This window comes from Pristiophorus japonicus, chromosome 6 (assembly GCF_044704955.1).
Source record: "Pristiophorus japonicus isolate sPriJap1 chromosome 6, sPriJap1.hap1, whole genome shotgun sequence".
Taxonomy (NCBI): domain Eukaryota; kingdom Metazoa; phylum Chordata; class Chondrichthyes; family Pristiophoridae; genus Pristiophorus; species Pristiophorus japonicus.
In genome coordinates, this window is record NC_091982.1 from 201,469,484 (window position 1) to 201,486,498 (window position 17,015).

Below are 17,015 nucleotides of genomic sequence, written 5' to 3' on the forward strand. Positions count from 1 at the left end.
ATAGTCTTGCAAGCCATTGCCCCAAAAGGTAGAGTGCTCCTTGAAAGACAAGTATTGGGAAGCAGCTCTGGCAATCTGTAGGTTTAGATGATAAAACTCCAGCAGTATTGGAGGCCATTTGGCTTTAACAGCCTATTTCTATTGCTCTCTGATGATTTCTACTACCGTATTGATAAATGCTTTCTCTAAATAATGTTAGCTGGGACGGACAGTAACCGTAGGTTGAACCACAATAAACATGTGTGCAGCCACTTCTCTGGGACAAGTCCGGATCAGCTTGATCGACACCAGCATCCCTGGCTCAATCACCAAGTATCGCGTGATGCTGCTGCCATGGTAACAAGCGGCGCGACAAATCAACTCAGCCCGTCCAAGGAAGCGGCGAGCCCGGTGAGGAGAGAGAGAGACACAGGGCCGCGGGCCGGGTGAGGAAGGGCCGGGGGCCGGGGGCCGGGGGCCGGAGGGCTGGGTAAGGAGAGGAGAGAGAGGGCCGTGGGAGGTGGGAGGAGAGAGGGTCGAGGGTCGAGGGTCGAGCAATCATGCGGGTCGCTCCCTCCGGCGGCCGCGGAGGCGCAGTCTGGCGCTGCTATGTTGTTCCTCCGCTTGTTCCATGTTCCTTCACTGATCTCTACATTGTCCCCAGGATGGAAATCTGGCATTTAATGGGAGCAATAATGAACAATGTTGAACTGTATTCAAAAATCAGCCGAGTACGGGAGAAGAGGGTGTTCCGCTGAAACAACAGTTCTGTGGTCAGACTGTACTTTGTATACCAGACACAAGAAAGACTTGGATGTATATAGCTCCTTTCTCGACCACCGGACCTCTCAAAGTGCTTTAAAGCCAATTAAGTACTTTTGAAGTACAGTCACATAGAAACATAGAAAATAGGTGCAGGACAGGCCATTCGGCCCTTCGAGCCTGTTGTAATGTAGGAAACGTTGCAGCCAATTTGCGCACAAGCAAGCTCCCACAAACAGCAATGTGATAATGACCAGATAATCTGTTTTTTTTGCTATGTTGATTGAGGGATTAATATTGATCAGGACACCGGGGATAACTCTCCTGCTCTTCTTCGAAATAGTGTCATGGGATCTTTTATGTATTGATTAAAGAAATAATTACATCTGTGAGAAGGATGATATGTTAGAGGGGTCATCAAGTGAAGCCATATGGGTTGAATTAAAGAACAAAAAAGGGGTGATCCCACTACTGGGAGTGTATTATAGACCCCTAAGCAGTTAGAGGGAGATAGAAGAACACATGTGGGCAAAGTGCAAAAATGATAGAATTGTAATGGGGGATTTCAACTACCCTAATATTAACTGGGGAAAAAGCAGTGTGAAATGGTACAGAAGATGCGGAATTCCTAAAATCCATTCAGGAGAACTTCTTTATCCAGTATGTAACAAGCCCAACAAGCGAGGGGGCGGTTCTGGACTTGGTTTTGGGGAATGAAGAGGGGCAGGTGGAAGGGGTATCAGTGGGAGAGCATTTTAGTGCTAATGATCACAATTCAGTAAGATTTAGGGTAGTTATGGAAAAGAACAAAGGGGGACCAGGAATACAAATTCTCAATTGGGATAAAGCCAATTTTGCTGAGCTGAGATGGGATTTGACCAAAGTGGATTGGAAATGGCTACTTGATGGTAAATTAGTGTCAGAGCAGTGGGAGGCATTCAAGGAGGAGATCCTGAGGGTTCAAAGCAAGAATGTTCCCTTTTTAAAAAAAAAGAGCATGGCTAACAAATCTAGAGCACCCCTGCATGTCAATGAACATACAGGGTAAGATAAAGAATAAAAGGAAGCTTATGACAGATACTGAGAACGCAACATTAAGTATAAGAAATGCAGGGGTGCAATTTAAAAAATATATCAGGAAAGCAAAGAGCATGAAAGAATGTTCGCAAGTAAAACCAGGGAAAACCCAAAGATGTTTTATAAATACATTAAGAACAAGAGGATAACTAGAGAAAGAATGGGACTTATTAAAGACCATAAAGGAAATCTGTGGAAGATGTGGATAGGATTCTTAATGAATACTTTGCATCTGTTTTCACAATGCAGACTTTGCAATGAGGGAGGAGGAGTGTGAACTATTAGATGAGATAAACATAGTGTGAGAGAGGAAGTATTAAGGGGCTTAGCAGCTTTGAAAGTGGATAAATCCCCAGGCCCGGATGAAATGTATCCCAGACTATTAAGATAAACAAAAGAGGAAATAGCAGAGGCTCTGGCCATCATTTTCCAATCCTCTTGAGCTACAGGTGTGTTGCCAGAGGACTGGAGGACTGCTAATGCTGTATCTTTGTTTAAAAAAGGAGAAAAGGATAGACTGAGTAATTACAGGCCAGTCAGCCTAGCCTTGGTGGTGGGAAAAATCTTGGAAAAAATCCTGAGGGACAGAAGAAATCTTCATTTGGAAAGACATGGATTTGTCAAAGGAAGGTCGTGTCTGATGAACTTGATTGAATTTTTTGAGGAGGTAACCAGGAGTGTCGATGAGGGCAGTACGTATGATGCAGTGCATGTGGATTTTAGGAAGGCTTTTGATAAGGTCCCACATGGCAGACTGGTCACGAAAGTAATAGCCCATGGGATCCAGGGCAAAGTGGTGAGTTGCATCCAAAATTGGCTCAGAGGTAGGAAGCAAGGAGTAATGTTTGATTGATGTTTTTGTGACTGGAAGGCTGTATCTAGTGGGGTTCCACAGGGTCATTGTTGGGTCCCTTGCTTCTTGTGGTAGATATCAATGATTTGGACTTAAATGTTGGGGATATGATTAAGAAGTTTGCAGATGACATTAAAATAGGTCGTGTGATAGATAATGAAGAAGAAAGCAGCAGACTGCAGCAAGGTATCAATGTACTGGTCAGGTGGGCAGAACCATGGCAACTGGAACTCATTCCGGATAAGTGTGAGGTAATGCATTTGCAGAGGTCTAACAAGGCAATGGAATATATATTAAATGATACGCCACTGAAAAGTGTAGAAGAATAAAGGGACCTTGGAGTTGAGGTCCACAGATCCCTGAAGGTAGCAGGGCAGGTAGGTAAGGTGGTTAAGAAGGCATGTGGAATACTTGTCTTTATTAATTGAGGCATGAAATACAAGAGTAAGGAGGTTATGCTTGAACTGTATAAAACACTGGTTAGGCCGCAGCTGGAGTACTGTGTGCAGTTCTGGTCACCACATTACAGGAAAGATGTGATTGCAGAGGAGATTTACAAGAATATTGCTGGACTGGAGAATTTTGGCTATGAGGAAAGATTGGAGATGTTGGTTCTGTTTTCTTTGGAACAGAGGAGGCTAAGAGGTGACTTGATTGAGATGTATAAAATTATGAGGGGCCTGGATAGAGTGGATAGGAAGGACCTGTTTCCCTTGGCAGAGGGGTCAACCAGGGGGCATAGATTTAAAGTAATTGGCTGGAGGTTTAGAGGAAATATGAGGGGAAATTTCTTCACCCAGAGGGGGTGGGGGTCTGAAACTCACTGCCTGAAAGGGTGGTAGAGGTAGGAACCCTCATCATATTTAAAAGCTAAGTGCCGACAGGGCAACAGACCAAGAGTTGGAAAGTGGGATTAGGCTGGATAGTTCTTGGTCGGCCGGCACAGACATGGGCCGAAATGGCCTCCTTTCATGCTGTAAATGTCTATGATTCTTTGTTCACCTGATAGAGCAGACGGGGCCTCAGTTTAACATCTTATCTGAAAGACGGTACCTCTGACAGTGTGGCACTCCCTCAGCACTGCACTGGAGTGTCAGCCTACATTTTAGTGCTGAAATTCCTGAAGTAGGACTTGAACCCACAATCTTCTGACTCAGAGGCTAATGTGCTACCCACTGAGTCACAGCTGACACTGCCGAGGGAAGCATTGGTTGCTGTTGGGCTTGATTATTGAGTTATGAGAAGAACTTGGAATTGTTAATGGGGGATTTTTAACAGTGGGGGGAAGGTGCCTGTGATGGGGCCATCTAGAAATGTACAAGATGCCAATTGATGTAGAAAGAACATAATGTGGGAGTAGGCCATTTGGCTCCTTGAGCCTGCTTGGCCATTAAATGAGATCATGGCTTATCTTCTACCTCAACTCCACTTGCCTGCACTATCCCCATATCCCTTGATGCCCTTAACATCCAAAATTCTATCGCTCTCTGAAAGAGACATGTTAAATTTGGAATACTAATTCAAGCTAAGCCATGTAAGCAGGATGGGGGCATAGTTTGAAACTGGTGATGGAAATATCTGGTAGTGTAGTGGGCACAGTGGGATATCGTCAGGTGGGAGAGTTCCTGGCTGTTCTCAACATTAGCCCCAAAATTGCAGTTGGCGGCATAGCTATGGAGTACGCTGCCGACCTACGAAAAGAATACGAACTTACCTACCGTCATGAAAGCCAGGAGTGCAGTGTACTCCTAGGGTAAGGGAAGACACGCCCACAGAAGCTGTCAAAACTAAGCCACTTCCACAAAAACTTCTTTCAGTATCTTCCACTGAAATTATATTTTAAAAACTTCTAGAAACTTTTAATTAAACTGATACTTGGACTTATTTCACATTTTTTTTTCATTGGGACGAATAAATTGTGAGATTCAATGTATCCAACTTACTGTTTTGATACTCAATGAAGGTCTAACACTCCGACAAGTATTGTTGTTGAACTTCAGAAAGAAATTCCCAGCCATATATTCAATGTTAATTTCAGGATTAAAATATTATTCTGACATCATTTAGACTGGTAACCAAGGAAATAAAGGAGAGTATCAAATCAAAGACCAATGTGTATAAGGTGGCCAAGGTTAGTGGGAAACTAGAGGATTGGGAAAATTTTAAACAACAGCAAAGAATGACTAAAAAAGCAATAAAGAAAGGAAAGATAGATTACGAAGGTAAACTTGCACAAAACATAAAAACAGATAGTAAAAGCTTTTACAGATATATAAAACGGAAGAGAGTGACTAAAGTAAATGTTGGTCCCTTAGAAGATGAGAAGGGGGATTTAATAATAGGAAATGTGGAAATGGCTGAGACCTTAAACAATTATTTTGCTTCGGTCTTCACAGTGGAAGACAAAAAACCATGCCAAAAATTGCTGGTCACAGGAATGTGGGAAGGGAGGACCTTGAGACAATCACTATCACTAGGGGGGTAGTACTGGACAGGCTAATGGGACTCAAGGTAGTCAAGTCCCCTGGTCCTGATGAAATGCATCCCAGGATATTAAAAGAGATGGCGGAAGTTATAGCAGATGCATTCGTTATAATCTACCAAAATTCTCTGGACTCTGGGGAGGTACCAGCGGATTGGAAAGCAGCTAATGTAACGCCTCTGTTTAAAAAAGGGGGCAGACAAAAGGCAGGTAACTATAGGCCTGTTAGTTTAACATCTGTAGTGGGGAAAATGCTTGAAACTATGATTAAGGAAGAAATAGCGGAACATCTAGATAGGAATAGTGCAATCAAGCAGACGCAGCATGGATTCATGAAGGGGAAATCATGTTTAACTAATTTACTGGAATTCTTTGAGGATATAACGAGCATGGTGGATAGAGGTGTACCGATGGATGTGGTGTATTTAGATTTTCAAAAGGCATTCGATAAGGTGCCACACAAAAGATTACTGCAGAAGATAGAGGTATGCGGAGTCAGAGGAAATGTATTAGCATGGATAGAGAATTGGCTGGTGAACAGAAAGCAGAGAGTCGGGATAAATGGGTCCTTTTCGGGTTGGAAATCGGTGGTTAGTGGTGTGCCACAGGGATCGGTGCTGGGACCACAATTGTTTACAATATACATAGATGACCTGGAAGTGGGGACAGAGTGTAGTGTTACAAAATTTGCAGATGACACAAAGATTAGTGGGAAAGCGGGTTGTGTAGAGGACACAGAGAGGCTGCAAAGAGATTTGGATAGGTTAAGCGAATGGGCTAAGGTTTGGCAGATGGAATACAATGTTGGAAAGTGTGAGGTCATCCACCTTGGGGGGGAAAAAACATCAGTAAAAGGGAATATTATTTGAATGGGGAGAAATTACAACATGCTGAGGTGCAGAGGGACCTCGGGGTCCTTGTGCATGAAACTCTTTTGGAGTTTACCTGAAAAACATAAACATTAATCCGTGCCCCCCGACCTGGATGACACACCAGACATTTACAAGGCCCTTTTTTTTTTCCTTTTTTTTTTGTGTTTTTCTTTTTTTTGTTGTTTTATTTTTGGGCACTAATATCACATTTTTTTTTTCCTGTGCCCCCTATAAAAGGGGAGGGGGACACTAAAAGCACCGGCAATTAAAACAAATTAAACTTTAAAATGTAAAATCAAATTAAAATTTGGTTGCCGGGCGTGATTATGCACTCCAGTCCCTCCGGTGCCCACCTCTCGCGGAAGGCCGCGAGCGTACTGGTGGACACCGCGTGCTCCATCTCCAAGGACACCCTGGACCGGATGTAAGAGCGGAAGAGAGGCAGGCAGTCAGGTTGAACGACCCCCTCGACCGCCCGCTGCCTGGACCGGCTGATGGCACCCTTGGCCGTGCCCAGGAGCAGTCCTACGAGGAGGCCCTCGGACCTACCCGCTCCCCTCCGCACAGGGTGCCCAAAGATCAGGAGAATGGGACTGAAGTGCAGCCAGAATTTCAGGAGCAGCCCCTTTAAATAATAAAACAGGGGCTGCAATCTCGTGCACTCAATAAAAACATGGAACACGGACTCCTCCAGACCGCAGAAATTGCAGGCGGCCTGGGAGTCCGTGAACCGGCTTAAAAATTTGTTGCACAGCACTGCTCCGTGCACCACCCTCCAGGCCAAGTCCCCGATGAATAGTGGGAGGACTCCCGCATAGAGTGCCCTCCATCGGGGACCCCCGCTTCCTCCGGACGGCAAGATGGTATGCCATGGCGTGTCCGGATGGCCGGCGAGGATGGCAAAGTTGAGAGTGTGCAGGAGCAGCCCGTACAGGAAACCCCTCCGCGCGGAACTGAAAGGCACGGAGGGGATTTCCCGAGGCGGCTCAAGTTGTGAGGTGTTGGCCCCCAAGGGAGGTTCCGGGGTTTGGCGCCGATGAGGAATTCCGTCCAGACGGGGGTCAGTTCGGACGGGATCTCCCCACGTGCTTGAGCCTCCTCGATGCACCTAACAGAGTCAGGGCCCAAAGCTGTTTTTAGCGACTCGATGGCTTCGGCCGCGCGGCGGACGTTGGCTGAATTTAGGCGCCGCGCCAGCGTGCCTGGCGCCATCCAGCCCACTCCTCCGCCATCGAGCAGGTCCCTGACCCTGGTCACCTCACCAGCCACAGCCCTCTCTTCCGACAGCCACATAAAACCTTGGTCGTGGAGGTACGGATTCCCGAGCAGCGGCTCCTGCAGGACAGCCGCCACTCCAGCCGGCGGAGAGCTGCGCTTGGTAGAGACTTTGTTCCAGACCCTGATGAGTTCCTTGTAAAAGACAGGCAGCTCCTGGAGGGCAGTCCTGACACCCCCCAAGTTCACAAACAGGAGCTGCGTGTCGTAATTGAGGTCGCGCTGCTGGCGGAAGAAATACGTCGCCAGAGCACACCACCTAGGAGGGGGCTCGACGTAAAGGTATCTCTGCAGGGTCTGAAGACGGAAAGTCGCGAGCTGGGCGCTGACGCACACCAACGACTGACCACCCTCCTCAAGCGGGAGACTCAAGACCGCGGCAGAGACCCAGTGCTTCCTGTTGTTCCAGAAGAAGACTAAGGTTTGGCAGATGGAATACAATGTCGGAAAGTGTGAGGTCATCCACCTTGGGGAAAAAAAACAGTAAAAGGGAATATTATTTGAATGGGGAGAAATTACAACATGCTGTGGTGCAGAGGGACCTGGGGGTCCTTGTGCATGAAACTCTTTTTGGGAGTAAACAAAAAACATTAAACCGTGCCCCCCCGATATGGGGGAAACACCAAACATGTACAGGCCCTTTTATTTTTTTTTTGTGGTTTTTTTTGGGCACTAAAATCACACTTTTTTTTTCCAGTGCCCCCTATAAAAGGGGAGAAGGACATTAAAAGCACCGGCAATTAAAACAAATTAACTTAAAAACATAAAATCAAATTAAAATTTGGTTGCCGGGCGTGACGATGCACTCCAGTCCCTCCGGTGCCCACCTCTCGCGGAAGGCCTCGAGCGTACCGGTGGACACCAAATTCAACATTTTGAAACAACTGCCTCCCCGTCGGGGAATTGAACCCCGGTCTCCTGCGTGACAGGCGGGGATACTCACCACTATACTAACGAGGAATCCCAAAAAGTTAGTTTGCAGGTGCAGCAGGTAATCAGGAAGGCGAATGGACTGTTGGCCTTCATTGCGAGAGGGATGGAGTACAAAATCAGGTCCTGCTGCAACTGTATAGGGTATTGGTAAGGCCGCACCTGGAGTACTGCGTGCAGTTTTGGTCACCTTACTTAAGGAAGGATATACTGGCTTTGGAGGGGGTACAGAGACGATTCACTAGGCTGATTCCGGAGATGAGGGGGTCACCTTATGATGATAGATTGAGTAGATTGGGTCTTTACTCGTTGGAGTTCAGAAGGATGAGGGGTGATCTTATAGAAACATTTAAAATCATGAAAGGGATAGACAAGATAGAGGCAGAAAGGTTGTTTCCACTGGTAGGGGAGACTAGAACTAGGGGGCACAGCCTCAAAATACGGGGAAGCCAATTTAAAACCGAGTTGAGAAGGAATTTCTTCTCCCAGAGGGTTGTGAATCTGTGGAATTCTCTGCCCAAGGAAGCAGTTGAGGCTAGCTCATTGAATGTATTCAAGTCACAGATAGATAGATTTTCAACCTATAAGGGAATTAAGGGTTATGGGGAGAGGGCGGGTAAGTGGAGCTGAGTCCACGGCCAGATCAGCCATGATCTTATTGAATTGCGGAGCAGGCTCGAGGGGCTAGATGGCCTACTCCTGTTCCTAATTCTAATGTTGTTATGTAATAGATAAATCTATTTTCTTGTTATAGATGCATTATATTGTTTATGTTCATATTTTGAGTTGAAAGCATAGCACTGTTCACTTTATTTAACTTCCTTATTCAACTTCCCAAGTAATTAAAATGAAACACGACCGATTTAAAAAAAAAAACTTTTCTTCCACCAAAATGTACACAATATACATACATTGATCTTTGAAGATGCGAAACAGGCTTTTGCGCCTGCTTTCACTAACTAAAATTTTTGGACTTAATTACTGGACAGTTGGAGGGCAAGTAGTCCAATTCTGCACCCGAAATTAGTATTTTCCCATTGGTGTGGATCATCTGTCAAAGCGTACCTTAACAGATCACACGTTCGGGATTTAGCACATGAGGAAATCCCGAACTTGTGGTATATTTCGAAGACCGTATACTCAGAGTACACTGTCGTACCCACTGCAAAATCTGCCCCATTGATTCTGGATCCCAAGGAGTCTCATGACTTCAAGTCAAAGTAGATCAAGGAAACCTCCATGATTTACTGCCCCACCCCCACACACATATCCTTCCTGAGCTAATGAATCAGTATTCCTCCATGTTGAACATGACTTGAGGGAATCAGATGAACAGAATATACTCTTGTTAGGGGACTTTAATATCTACAATTAGTTAGAACCACAACTGGCTAGCTGATATGAAGGATGCAGCAGCCAAAATATGTTGCATCAAGTGGTGAGCAATCCGACATGAGTTAGTAACTTAGTTAAACTTTGCATCACCAACTTACCTATCGCAGATACATCTGTCATGATAGCATTGGTAGGTGTGACCACTCTACAATCATAGAATCATAGAAATTTACAGCACTGAAGGAAGCCATTTCGGCCCATCATGTCCGTGCCGATCAACAAAGAGCTATCCAGCCTAATCACACATTCTAATTCTTGGTCCATATCCCTGTAGGTTATGGCACTTCAAGTGCACATCCAAGTACTTTTTAAATGTGGTGAAGGTTTCTGCCTCGGCCACCCTTTCAGGCAGTGAGTTCCAGACTCCCACCACCTTCTGGGTGAAACAATTTCCCCTCAAATCCCCTCTAAACCTTCTACCAATTACTTTAAATCCATGTCCCCTGGTTGTTGACTCGTCTGCTAAGGGAAATAGGTACATCCTATACCCTCTATCTAGGCCCCTCATAATGTTATACACCTCAATAAGGTCTCCCTCAGCCTCCTCTGTTCCAAAGAAAACAACCCTAGCCTATCCAATCTTTCCTCATAGCTAGTATTCTCCAGTACAGACAACATCCTCGTGAATCTCCTCTGTACCCTCTCTAGTGCAATCACATCTTTCCTGTAATGTGGTGATCAGAACTGCACGTAGTCTTCTTAGGCAGTCCCTTGAAGTCGAGGATGACTTACTTCCACACTAAAAATGAATTCTCAGGTGACTGAAGAGTCTAATGTAGGATCTACAATCTCTCTCAGATGGGGCAGACGGGTGGGTGGAATGACTGGGTTGCCGCTTTTTTTGCTTGCTCTCAGTGATGAGACTCTAGGTGCTCAGTGCCATCCCGGATACTCTTTCTCCACTTTGGGCGGTCTTGGGCCAGGGATTCCCAGGTGTCGGTGGGAATGTTGCATCCAGGAGATCCAGGAGCTAATCCGCAAACGCAAGGCATTTCTGAACTTGAAACAGCAACCCAACTCTGAACGCAGCTTTACAGAAGTTTGAAGGCCGAGGTCCAACAAAATAAATGCGACTTAAAGAACCGATTAGTGGGTGGAGAAAGCGCAGGGGATCCGGCAGTTAGCCGACAACCACGATGTGCGAGGATTCTTCAGTGCAGTCAAGACCACTTACGACCCAAGGCCCTACCTCACTGCTGGCCAGGAATGGCAAGGGACTCATCAAGGAGGCAGTCAGTGCCTGTTGGAAGGAGCACTTCGAAGAACTCCTTAACCGAGATTCTGTCTTCGACACGAGTGTCCTCAACTCCATCCCACAGCATTGCTACCCGCCACCATCTCTGCACAACCCCAGCGCGGCACGAGGTTGAAAAAGCCACCCGACACTGAAGAACAACAAGGCATCAGGAGCAGATGCACGTAGTACTCTAGTGTTTTATACAGTTCAAGCATAATGTCCCTGCTCTAATATTCTGTGTCTCAGCTAATAAAGCACAATATTCCGTATGCCTTCTTAACCACCTTATCTACCTGGCCTGCAGCCTTCAGGGATCTGTGGACCTGCACTCCAAGGTCCCTTTGTTCCTCTACGCTTCTCAGTGTCCTACCATTTAATGTGTATTCCCTTGCCTTGTTAGCCCTCCCCAGATGCATTACCTCACACTTGTCCGGATTGAATTCCATTTGCCACTGTTCTGCCCACCTGACCAGTTCATTGATATCTTCCTGCAGTTTACAGCTTTCTCCTTCATTATCAACCACACAGCTGATTTTAGTATCGTCTGCAAACTTTTTAACACAAAAGCAAGGGATCTAGTACTGAGCCCTGTAGAACCCCACTGGAAACAGCCTTCCAGTCATAAAAAAACCCATCAAACATTACCCTTTGCTTCCTGCATCTGAGCCAGTTTTGCCCTGGATCCCATTGGCTTTTACATTTGTGACCAGTCTGCCATGTGGGACCTTATCAAAAGCCTTCCTGAAATCCATATACACTCATCAAATGCACTATCCTCATCGACCCTCTGTCTTACCACCTCAAAAAATTCAATCAAGTTAGTCAGACATGACCTTCCCTTAACAAATCCATGCTGACTATCCTTGATTAATCTGTGTCTTTCTAAATGTCCCTTAGAATTTTTTCCAATAATTTTTCCACCATAGAGGTTAGGCTGACTGGCCTGTAATTACTTGGTCTATCCATTTCTCCCTTTTTAAACAAAGGTACCACGATAGCAGTCCTCCATTCCTCCGGCACCATACCTATAGCCAGAGAGGATTGAAAAATGATGGTCAGATCCTCTGCTATTTCCTGTTTTGCGTCTCTCTCTAAATAGCCTGGGATCTATTTCATCCATGCCTGGGGATTTATCCAATTTCAAAGCTGCTAAGCCCCTTAATACTTCCTCTCTCACTGTTTATTTCATCTAATATTTCACAATCCGCCTCCCTGATTGCAAGGTATGAATTGCCCCCCTCTATTGTGAAAACAGATGCAAAGTATTCATTAAGAACCCTACCCACGTCTTCTGCCTCCACACACACATTACCTTCATGGTCTCTAATAGGCCCTACTCTTTCTTTAGTTATCCTCTTGCTCTTAATGTATTATAAAACATCTTTGGGGTTTCCTTGATTTTACTTGCCAAATTCTTTTCAAGGTATCTCTTTGCTTTCCTAATTTCCTTTAATTTCATCCCTGCACTTCCTATCCTCCTCTAGAGTTTCTGCAGTATTTTGTCCTCTATCTGTCATAAGCCTCCCTTTTTTCTTTATCCTACCTTGTATGTCCCTTGATATCCAGGGGGCTTTAGATTTGTTAATCCCACCCTTTTTCTTTAAGGAAACATACTTGCTCTGAACCCTCCGTATCTCTTCCCTGAATGCCTCCCACTGCTCTCTGACACCGATTTTACCTTCAAGTAGCTGTTTCCCATCCACTATGGCTAAATCACCTCTCAGCTTATCAAAATTGGCGTTTCCCCAATTGAGAACTTTTATTCCTTGTCTATCTTTGTCCGCTTACATTGTATAACTACCCTAAATCTAACTGAATTATGATCATGAGCACCAGAATGCTCTCCCACTGAGACCCCTTCCACCTGCCCAGCTTCATTCTCTAGAACTAAGTCCATAACCGCCCTCGCCCTTGTTGGGCTTGCTACAAACTGGCTAAAAAAGTTCTACTGAATGCATTTTAGGAATTCCGCACCCTCTATACCTTTCACACTAATTTTATCCCAGTTAATATTCGGGTAGTTGAAATCCCCTACTATTACTGTCCTATAGTTTTTACACTTCTCAGAAATTTGCCTGCATATTTGCTCTTCTATCTCCCTCTGTCTATTGTACTCTCCCAGCAATGTGATTGCCCCTTTTTTGTTATTCAATTTGACCTCTATGGCCTCATTTGATGATCCTTCCAACATATCATCCCTCTTCACAGCTGTAATTGTTTCTTTAATTAATACTGCGATCGCCCCATCTTTTTTACCCCCCCCTCTCTATCCTGTCTGACAACGCTGTAACCAGGAATGTTGAGCTGCCATACCTGCCCTCCTTTCAGCCATGTCTCAGTAATAGCTATAATATCATCCCTGCAAAACAGATACACCGCTTTGAGTACTGTTGGGGGGGATGACTCATCAGGGGAGGGCAGCAGCAGCCAAGTTCATGGCACCGTGGCTGGCTCTGCTGCACAGGAGGGCAGAAAAAAGAGTGGGAGAGCGATAGTGATAGGGGATTCAATGGTGAGGGGAATAGATAGACGTTTCTGCGGCCGCAACCGAGACTCCAGGATGGTATGTTGCCTCCCTGGTGCAAGGGTCAAGGATGTCTCGGAGCGGGTGCAGGACATTCTGAAAAGGGAGGGAGAACAGCCAGTTGTCGTGGTGCACATTGGTATCAACGACATAGGTTAAAAAAAGGGATGAGGTCCTACGAAACGAATTTAAGGAGCTAGGAGCTAAATTTAAAAAGTAGGAACTCAAAAGTAGTAATCTCGGGATTGCTACCAGTGCCATGTGCTAGTCAGAGTAGGAATCGCAGGATAGCGCAGATGAATACGTGGCTTGAGCAGTGGTGCAGCAGGGAGGGATTCAAATTCCTGGGGCATTGGAACCGGTTCTGGGGGAGGTGGGACCAGTACAAACCGGACGGTCTGCACCTGGGCAGGACCGGAACCAATGTCCTTGGGGGAGTGTTTGCTCGTGCTGTTGGGGAGGAGTTAAACTAATATGGCAGGGGGATGGGAACCAATGCAGGGAGACAGAGGGAGACAAAAAGGAGGCAAAAGCAAAAGACAGGAAGGAGATGAGGAAAAGTGGAGGGCAGAGAAACCCAAGGCAAAGAACAAAAAGGGCCACTGTACAGCAAAATTCTAAAAGGACAAAGGGTGTTAAAAAAACAAGCCTGAAGGCTTTGTGTCTTAATGCAAGGAGTATCCGCAATAAGGTGGATGAATTAACTGTGCAAATAGATGTTAACAAATATGATGTGATTGGGATTACGGAGACATGGCTCCAGGATGATCAGGGCTGGGAACTCAACATCCAGGGGTATTCAACATTCAGGAAGGATAGAATAAAAGGAAAAGGAGGTGGGGTAGCATTGCTGGTTAAAGAGGAGATTAATGCAATAGTGAGGAAAGACATTAGCTTGGATGATGTGGAATCTATATGGGTAGAGCTGCAGAACACCAAAGGGCAAAAAACGTTAGTGGGAGTTGTGTACAGACCTCCAAACAGTAGTAGTGATGTTGGGGAGGGCATCAAACAGGAAATTAGGGGTGCATGCAATAAAGGTGCAGCAGTTATAATGGGTGACTTTAATATGCACATAGATTGGGCTAGCCAAACTGGAAGCAATACGGTGGAGGAGGATTTCCTGGAGTGTATAAGGGATGGTTTTCTAGACCAATATGTCGAGGAACCAACTAGGGGGGAGGCCATCTTAGACTGGGTGTTGTGTAATGAGAGAGGATTAATTAGCAATCTCATTGTGCGAGGCCCCTTGGGGAAGAGTGACCATAATATGGTGGAATTATGCATTAGGATGGAGAATGAAACAGTTAATTCAGAGACCATGGTCCAGAACTTAAAGAAGGGTAACTTTGAAGGTATGAGGCGTGAATTGGCTAGGATAGATTGGCGAATGATACTTAAGGGGTTGACTGTGGATGGGCAATGGCAGACCCCTGTACAACAATGTACAACAATTGTACATTCCTGTCTGGCGTAAAAATAAAAAAGGGAAGGTGGCTCAACCGTGGCTATCTAGGGAAATCAGGGATAGTATTAAAGCCAAGGAAGTGGCATACAAATTGGCCAGAAATAGCAGTGAACCCGAGGACTGGGAGAAATTTAGAACTCAGCAGAGGAGGACAGGGTTTGATTAGGGCAGGGAAAATGGAGTACGAGAAGAAGCTTGCAGGGAACATTAAGGCGGATTGTAAAAGTTTCTATAGGTATGTAAAGAGAAAAAGGTTAGTAAAGACAAACGTAGGTCCCCTGCAGTCAGAATCAGGGGAAGTCATAACGGGGAACAAAGAAATGGCAGACCAATTGAACAAGTACTTTGGTTTGGTATTCACTAAGGAGGACACAAACAACCTTCCGGATATAAAAGGGGTCAGAGGGTCTAGTAAGGAGGAGGAACTGAGGGAAATCTTTATTAGTCGGGAAATTGTGTTGGGGAAATTGATGGGATTGAAGGCCGATAAATCCCCAGGGCCTGATGGACTGCATCCCAGAGTACTTGAGGTGGCCTTGGAAATAGCGGATGCATTGACAGTCATTTTCCAACATTCCATTGACTCTGGATCAGTTCCTATCGAGTGGAGGGTAGCCAATGTAACCCCACTTTTTAAAAAAGGAGGGAGAGAGAAAACAGGGAATTATAGACCGGTCAGCCTGACCTCAGTAGTGGGTAAAATGATGGAATCAATTATTAAGGATGTCATAGCGCATTTGGAAAATGGTGACATGATAGGTCCAAGTCAGCATGGATTTGTGAAAGGGAAATCATGCTTGACAAATCTTCTGGAATTTTTTGAGGATGTTTCCAGTAAAGTGGACAAAGGAGAACCAGTTGATGTGGTATATTTGGACTTTCAGAAGGCTTTCGACAAGGTCCCACACAAGAGATTAATGTGCAAAGTTAAAGCACATGGGATTGGGGGTAGTGTGCTGACGTGGATTGAGAACTGGTTGGCAGACAGGAAGCAAAGAGTAGGAATAAATGGGTACTTTTCAGAATGGCAGGCAGTGACTAGTGGGGTACCGCAAGGTTCTGTGCTGGGGCCCCAGCTGTTTACATTGTACATTAATGATTTAGACGAGGGGATTAAATGTAGTATCTCCAAATTTGCGGATGACACTAAGTTGGGTGGCAGTGTGAGCTGCGAGGAGGATGCTATGAGGCTGCAGAGTGACTTGGATAGGTTAGGTGAGTGGGCAAATGCATGGCAGATGAAGTATAATGTGGATAAATGTGAGGTTATCCACTTTGGTGGTAAAAACAGAGAGACAGACTATTATCTGAATGGTGACAGATCAGGAAAAGTGAAGGTGCAACGAGACCTGGGTGTCATGGTACATCAGTCATTGAAGGTTGGCATGCAGGTACAGCAGGTGGTTAAGAAAGCAAATGGCATGTTGGCCTTCATAGCGAGGGGATTTGAGTACAGGGGCAGGGAGGTGTTGCTACAGTTGTACAGGGCCTTGGTGAGGCCACACCTGGAGTATTGTGTACGGTTTTGGTCTCCTAACCTGAGGAAGGACATTCTTGCTATTGAGGGAGTGCAGCGAAGATTCACCAGACTGATTCCCGGGATGGTGGGACTGACCTATCAAGAAAGACTGGATCAACTGGGCTTGTATTCACTGGAGTTCAGAAGAATGAGAGGGGACCTCATAGAAACGTTTAAAATTCTGACGGGTTTAGACAGGTTAGATGGAGGAAGAATGTTCCCAATGTTGGGGAAGTCCAGAATCAGGGGTCACAGTCTAAGGATAAGGGGTAAGCCATTTAGGACCGAGATGAGGAGAAACTTCTTCACCCAGAGAGTGGTGAACCTGTGGAATTCTCTACCACAGAAAGTAGTTGAGGCCAATTCACTAAATATATTCAAAAGGGAGTTAGATGAAGTCCTTACTACTAGGGGGATCAAGGGGTATGGCGAGAAAGCAGGAAGGGGGTACTGAAGTTTCATGTTCAGCCATGAACTCATTGAATGGCGGTGCAGGCTAGAAGGGCTGAATGGCCTGCTCCTGCACCTATTTTCTATGTTTCTATACTCCCAAGTGTCTATTTGTGCTCTCAGTTCATCTGCCTTATTCCCTGTACTCCTTGCATTGAAGTATATACCATTTGGCACTGCCAAACTTCCTTG

At 45.5% G+C, this 17,015-nt stretch overlaps 1 protein-coding gene and 1 non-coding gene across 8 annotated transcripts in view; one reads left to right on the plus strand and one right to left on the minus strand.

Moving 5' to 3' along the window:
• Positions 1-287: 287 nt before the first annotated feature.
• The window catches only part of zbbx (zinc finger, B-box domain containing), a 147,330-nt gene continuing 130,602 nt past the window's right edge, over positions 288-17,015 (plus strand). For 5 of the 7 annotated variants that reach the window (XM_070883560.1, XM_070883566.1, XM_070883564.1 and 2 more), the window contains exon 1: positions 370-425. The gene's annotated coding sequence lies outside the window, so the exon portion shown is untranslated. Of the gene's footprint in view, positions 426-2,541; positions 2,615-17,015 lie in introns of those variants that run through there. The other 2 variants (XM_070883561.1, XM_070883563.1) reach the window with 2 other exon arrangements.
• trnad-guc (transfer RNA aspartic acid (anticodon GUC)) lies at positions 8,189-8,260 on the minus strand. The gene has a single exon. It is a non-coding gene; the product is annotated as a tRNA-Asp (tRNA).